General features: G+C 40.8%; 1 pseudogene; it reads left to right on the top strand.

Moving 5' to 3' along the window:
* The first annotated feature begins 6,607 nt into the window (after positions 1–6,607).
* On the top strand, positions 6,608–7,096 carry LOC150076612 (KRAB domain-containing protein 2 pseudogene; annotated as a pseudogene).
* The last annotated feature ends 634 nt before the right edge of the window (positions 7,097–7,730 follow it).

Raw genomic sequence — 7,730 nt, 5'->3', positions numbered from 1 at the left:
GGAGGGGTTAAGGCAGAAATATGGGGATGATAGAGTAGGCAATCCCAGAAGTCAGTGAGGCATGCCCATGCCTCACCAGGAGAAAGTAGCGGGCGCCGGGGGTCCGTCCCACCACCGGTGCAGGGGAGGGGGTGGAAAGGCACCAGGCAAGGGAGCCCGGTGAGCTGAAGAACAGATGTTCTTTGGTTATAATGGTAGTGGGTTGTGGGCTGTGGCCATTTGGTTTCTCCTCGTCCTCCTCCTCGTGAACAGTGCCTGTGCATAATCTGAGAAGGCTTGATACTCCTCCTTCGTGTCTAGGAGGTGATGTTCTTGTCCCTGTGGTAAGTAGTGGATTCTGGTGAGTAAAACACCACGTAGGTCTTCATAGAGCCTGCAGTCATACATTAGGTTCTGCCAGCTCTCCACCCCCCCCCCCGCAAGTGCAAGTTGGATCAACCTGAATCCCAAGTAGAGACAGTTTAGCATTAATCGCTCCGTGTCCAGTTAAGAGGTACGTTGCTTGTAGACTTGGGGAGAACCAGTTGGGTGAGGTTGGGTAGTTTTGTTCAATATTGGGTAGAAATTTCTTTGTGATCTCTCCCTTTTGAGAGTTGCACCACCTTTCCTGCCATGCCTGCTGCGAGTGAGTTTGTATCCTCTTCTTTTCCACATTTCTGTTGCTGGTTAGGTCAATAGGGAACCCCAGAAAAGTCTGTGGGGCGCCTTTGTCTAGGTAGTATAGTAGGCCGCGTTGTATGATTTCTAAGTCCAGCGGGAGAGTGCCTGCGAGCACTTGCAGGGCGTGGGTGCTCACCGTGCGGCAAGCGCGAGTGATGGTTAGGAGGATGGATCTGTGAATTTGGTCCGTGATATATGTCTGTTTACTGCTGTTGTAGTTTTTTGAAACCATGCGCCGGATGCGTAGGTGACGATCGGAGTGAAGATAGCTTTGTAGAACAGTTTGAGGACTCGCTTTTTCAAGCCCCATTGTTTACGCGTGACCCTCGTCTGTCTGAGATAGGGGAACCGCATAGTGGGCATTCAAGTCTCCTAGTTAGCAAAATGGAGATGGTAACTGCAAAATAAGATCTTCGATTTCTTCGAAAACCATTCTGGAATTTCATGAAGCATAAGAATATAACCAGTAGAAAGTTACAACTCCATAACGCAGATGGAATTCTCTTATCGGACGAATTCAGTATCGCTCAAGAGTTTGCCAAACATTTTTCCAGAATTCAAACAAATGATACATTGAGACCTGCCTCATTTCCTGACTTCACTCCTGTTAAAGATGATATCCTCATTAACATCTTTATCACTGATGAAGATTTAAATTCGGCATTAAAAAACCATGAGAAATGACTATACTAGAGTACTTTAAGTAGATCGATATAGTTCCTATTTAAAAAAAAGGTGATAAAAATGATGTAACTGATTACAGATCCATAACCTTGAAAAACAGCCTGGCTAAACTCTTCGACACAGCAGCACACAAACATCTCTTCGAATTCTTCAGGCTTTTCATTAATCAGAATCAATATGGTTTCTGCAGTGGCAAGTCAGTAGTCACAAATTTGCTTCCTTTCCGGCAATGCACCTCTGAAGCTCTTGACAACCATCTTCAAGTTGATGCAATCGACACAGATATATCTAAGGCATTTGACAAAGTCCCGCACGAACAACTTCTGGAAAAAATTAAGCTATATGGTATCCGTGACCCTTTTCCCTTGATTGATGATAACGCTCATCGTTCCTTGAGCGTTATCATCAATCAAGTGAACTCAGACTGTTTCACTGTCCCCCATAGGTCCTCTTCTCTTCATTGTTTTCGTAAATTATCTTCCTTCTTTCATCTATACCTCCATTGTTCAAGTTGCTTTCTATGCAGATGATCTTGTTATCAGCAGTGAAGGAGATTACCGATTCTCAACAGCTTCAATGCGCTCTCAATAAATTCTCTCTGTGGCTATCGCTGAATGGCTTGTCTGCTAACCCCTCGAAGTGCAAAGTAATCTCTTTCTCTTCCGACAGATCTTCACAACTAATAAATACGGAGTACAGTATTAACTCTGTGATCATCGAAAGGTGTGACCAAGTTAAAGACTTGGGGGTTCTCTTCTCAAATAGTGCTAAATTCGATGCTCATATCCTTAAAATCACCAGCAAAGCATTCAAAACACTGGGATTCATCAAACGGAACACATACAAGTTCAGAAACTACAGATATGTGGTTATCCTTTATAAAACTATTGTTCTGCCAATCCTTGAATTCAGTTCACCCATCTGGAATCCTCACACAAAGACTTTAACTAATAAAATTGAAGCAGTCCAAAAAAATTTTGTCCGTTACCTTACGTACCGTAATCCTCTATTCTATCACTCAGTGTATTATGAATCGCTGTGTGATTACTTTCATCTGAGGCCTCTGCGCACTAGAAGAGTTACTGCTGACATCACCCTTCTAGCCAAAGTAATCACTGGAACTTATGAAGCATCTGATATCCTTAGCAAAATCAACTTCAGTGCTCCTTGTAGACAAGTCAGGAACCTTACACCGTTTCGCCGTGACTCTGCCACCACGGACACTATGAAGTTCAGTCCACTGAACAGAATCTGCAAATCAGCAAATGACTCTCTCATTGACTTCTTGTAGTTTGACAACTCCCAGTCGGTGACGAACTCCATCCACAAGTTTGCCTCCTCTCTTAAACTGCAAAATCACTAGCTCTGATCTAATTATTGTAATTTATTATTATTATGTGTTTTATTATTTTGCTATTCTCTAACTAATTTATTATTTATTTTACCGGTAACGTAACTTAATGCAATCCTCTTTTGTACATATGATTTAATGTTTGAATCTATATCAATGTTTATTTTCCTGTTGGATTTCATGTTATTGTTATGTTTATTGTACTGATCTCAGATACACTGTTAATGGTTAACTGTTGTGTATCTTGTTATTAATAAAAATAAAAAAAATAATAATAATAAAATTGCTGAATAGTATATTCATGATTTGGCGGAAGATAGATTGAAACCAGTATCAGAGTAATATCATTTACAACACGAGTGGCCACGATTTCTAAGGTGGTTTTTAAAGGGAAACGTCTAGAAGGAATGCTTGAATCCACGAGTATTGCTACTCCTCCGTGAGCACTGTTAGTGCCAGCTTTGTCTTATCTGAACATAGTATAATTTTTGATTGCAATTGAGATCTGAGGTGTGAAATTCGTTTCCTGCCAGCACATTGCAAGAGGTCTGTATTGGTGAATTAATTCATGGATATCATCGAAGTTACTGCGAAGGCCTCTACAGTTCCATTGTATAATATGTTCCATTGTTTGGATTTGTAAGAGGGAGATGAATCTAGCTGCTTTTTAAAGTGGATTGTTTGTGATGATCTAGTTTAAATTTTTATTTTCTGGGAAAGTTGGGGCATGCTGAATCATTGTTATCTTCCATTTCACCGTCTGCATGTAATTCGTGAAGATCTTGGGTGATCATATCATCAGTATCTTATCCTTGTTGAGGGTGGTTGATTAACCTCGACAGGATCTGATTTTTGAAGTTTTTCTGTTACTTTACTGTGGGTTATGTTTCGGGTTGGAACTGTGAGAGGTGTATTGATACTTTGATCTACTGTCTTTGGCTTTGATGTAAGCTGGGTCGATAGAACTGATCAATCCCAGTCTGCGATTGATTTGCCTGGAGAGAGTGACACTTCTGTCTGACATGCTACTGATTGGTGAAAGTGGATAGTCGAGGCATAAGAGCTTTTAGGCATGATTGATTTAATTTCTTTTCTACCTTCTTGAAGTGAGACTTTATTTTCAGTCTTGTATTTTTGAATTTTCTTTCCTAGCTTCCAGAGATCACATTCTTTAGAGTACGCTGGATGGTTTCCCCTGCAATTAGGACACTGTTGCCTTGCATTCTGACTGGGTATGAGATGTAGAGCCATAATTTGGACATGTTGAAACTCTACGCATACTGTCTGTGAGTGACCAAATTTCTGGCATTTGTAGCATCTTAGGGGATTTGGGATAAAGGGTCGAACACGACAATTTAAGTAACCTGCTTTGACTGCAGCTGGTAGATTCGGTGTATTGAATGTTAGAATTATGTTGCGTGTTGGGACTAAGGTACCATCTTTTCGTATCATGATTCTTTTTACTTGTGTTACATTTTGTTCCTTCAGTTCCTGGACTATTTCTTCTTCAGAAACTTTCACTCCTTTTGACGAATTCAGGTTGTAATGTGGAGTGACTTGAATTCCAATTCCGCTTAAAGCAGTGAGTTGTAATAATTGTTCGGAGTGTCTTGGGAGAGAAGTCTCTATTAGTAAGTCCCCGGATTGGAGACGTTTCACCATTTTTGGTGATGCTGCTGCATGTTCCAGGCATCGTTGAATGATGAAAGGGGAAAGCTTACTAACATGTTGTGCCGACAGAGAAGGGTTAATCAGGAAGGCTGGTGATTGCTGTCTGCCAGAGTTATTTTTCATTCTCTTCGAGGTAGAGAAGCCATGGTCCGTTTCGTGGTTTTCACATTGAGCGCCCTTGGGCTCTAGACGAGGAAATTCATTGGTTTCCATTTCTTCTCCTTTTAGCCCCGAGGGTGGTTTTATCCCCCAGGTTACCGGCCCTGTCACGTGGAGGCAGGAGCGGTGCCGCCAGTGGCCAAGTGATAAGCAGTTAGTGGTTAGTTTGTTGTTATTTGGTTTTTAGGAGCATTAGCAACTAAGGCCATATTGCTCCGGGATATGCGGTGGTCATTCCCTGACCTTTCCGCATCCTCCATATTTGGTGGTGACGGGCTCGAACCCCGGTCTAACCAAGAAGCCTGTGCTACACACTGCTGCTCCTTCCCACTTGGCTACGGAGGCGCCTTAGTGGTTAGTGTGTTACAGGAGTTAGTTATACATATATACAGGGTGATTCACTACTAGTGCGACAAACTTGCAGGAGGTGTAGGGGGCACAAAGACGAATCGGAATCACATAGCATTGCAGGGTCCGAAATGCCTTCGTCAGCGTTAGAGGACGTTGAACGGGAGGTCGCGTGAACAGCGATCCCGCTGGAAGTCAGCATTTGCGAACCGGTTCCCGAAGCAGTAGGATGGACGAGTATTAAAACGTTGAACTGGCCGACATGCACCTCGCGTATGGAGCTGCGGACTGTAATGGGCGCGCCACTCTGCACTTGTACCAGGAACGTTTCCCGCACAGGCGTGCTCCTCATCATACGATTTTCGCACGTGTGCACAGAAGGTTACGTGAGACTGGTTGTTTCACGAGAAGTACCATGAATCGAAAGCGAACGACGAGGACGCCAGACAATGAGGAGAATGTCCTACGTCTTGCAGAAGGCAATCCGAGTACGAATACTCGCGCGATAGGCCAACGATTGGGTATTTCCCAATCCACTGTATGGAGGATACTGTCAACAAACCAAATGAGTTCATACCATCTGCAATGCGTCCAATCATTGGAGCCTACGAATTATCCACTCCGGAGGACTTTTGCTACTTGGTTTCTTCAACAGAAACGGTTCGCAAATGCTGACTTACAGCGGGATCGCTGTTCACGCGACCTCCTGTTCAACGTCCTCTACCGCATGACGAACCATTTCGGACCCTGCAATGCTATGTGATTCCGATTCGCCTTTGTGCCCCCTACACCTCCTGCAAGTTTGTCGCACTGGTAGTGAATCACCCTGTATATGTTACGGTAAATTTGATTAATCCGGTGATTATGAATAATTATCGGTTAATATGTATAATCGCCAATAATATTGGAGAATTTAATACATATATAGCAATTTATTAAATATACCGGTCATTTTACATATTCTCCAGCGCTCACTGGTGTATTTGGTAAATAGCACAGAGGAATCATATGGATGAAATGAAGGGAAGTGCTTCTGCGCACTGTCGAGCCGACTAGCCGCTTCTAAAAACCTATAATATACCGCCATTTAGTTAGTGCAGCGCTGTTGGGCTGAACGAGAACGACCACCATGTCTACATTTGTGTGCCGTTTAGTGCAACGTTATACTTATAGATAAAGTTAAACGTATTTAGTTTATGTCCAAGTTTCTTTGAAAAACAATTAGAAATGAACGTGTAATGAAAATTTTTGTAGTTTGCCAAAGTGTAACGGTTATGGATACCACTGAAAGAATGAAAGAAAGTTTTACCGCAAATTTAACGAAAGTAATAGAAACAAAATGCGGTAACAAAGGTTTTATAACGAAAGAAAAATATATACAGCTGATATATGACATTTTTGCACTAAAATTGAAAACCACAGGGAAAACTCCAGCAGATTACCAAAGACTCAAGCGCTATGATATAATTAAAGTAGGTGATTGTAATAAATTGATTTACCCTGTTCAAGAAAATAACTAAAGCATAAAATATTATGTCTGCACTGAGCAAATTTTTTATACAATACATAATATTCATATAGCTATTGGCCATGGGGGAAGGAATCGGACGATGAACGAAATTCAAAAAAAGTATAAAAATATAACCGCCGAGTCTGTAGTGGTATATTTAAACTTATGTGAGCCTTGTCAGAAGAAAAGTAAAGTTCCTAAAAAAAGACTTAGCGGTTAAGCCAATGGCGTTTAACGAAATGAATAGTAGGTGTCAGGTAGACCTGATTGACATGCAAAGTCAGCATGACAAGGGATACAGATTTATTCTCGTATATCAATACCACCTAACAAAATTTGTACAATTGCGTCCCTTAAAAAGCAAACTTGCTGAAGAAGTTGCTTATGTTTTATTGGATATATTTACTATTTTTGGAGCTTCTTCTATCCTTCAAAGCGATAACGGTCGCGAATTCGCGAATAAAGTTATCGAAGAATTATGTTCATTTTGGGAAGAACTCAAAATCGGACAGGGTAAACCTCGGCAGAGCCAGAGTCAAGGTTCTGTCGAACGTGCAAACCAGGACATAGAGAATATATTGAGTACGTGGCTAGAAACTAATGAAACACGCAACTGGAGTGAAGGATTACGATTTGTTCAATTAATGAAAAATAGAGCATATCATCAAGGAATTAAATGCAGTCCCTGTGAAGCTGTTTGGTTCTCCCATTAAAATTGGCCTCAAAACCTCATGGCTTCCCAAAGAAGTTGTTGTTAATTTAAAAGAAGAGGAATTACTAGAAAACATAATGAAGCAATTTAAAAATGATCATATGATAGAGAAGGAATCAAATATTTATGATTCTGGAGAGATTGCAGGAGACACTACCATAAAGAGTATTGAAATTGAAAATGACAATATAATGGAGAACGTTGAAGAGAATATGGAGCACGTTGTGGAGAACATGGAGAATATTAAAGAGAATAACAAGGACTTGGATAATATTGTTACGAATAGGAAAGCACAAATATATAGAAAACGTAAAATAGTAAAAGAAAATCTTAAAATACAAGCCAAAGAAATGATAAACGTGTCTAACAAAAAGTTTCCTACTGGAAAAGTAGGTGATACGGTATGTATAACAATTCCTGATATTGACAGAGCAGAAGCGACCCAAGAAATTGCTTGGCAATTATTATGATATTGACAATAGTGAACTGTATAAATTGGGTACAAAGAAAGGGAAATTGGCCAACGTTTATTCCAGAAATGAGTTTTTTATATGCCATGAAAAATTTATAAGTGTCGCGGAAGTTCCAGACTCAGAATTATCTTTGCGGGAGTGTGTTAAGAAGTTTTCCATATT

This window comes from Mastigoproctus giganteus, chromosome 13 (genome assembly GCF_048544385.1).
Source record: "Mastigoproctus giganteus isolate SK-2022 chromosome 13, ASM4854438v1, whole genome shotgun sequence".
Lineage (NCBI taxonomy): Eukaryota > Metazoa > Arthropoda > Arachnida > Uropygi > Thelyphonidae > Mastigoproctus > Mastigoproctus giganteus.
The sequence above is the reverse complement of the archived record's forward strand: the minus strand, read 5'-3'. Positions and strand labels throughout refer to the sequence as shown.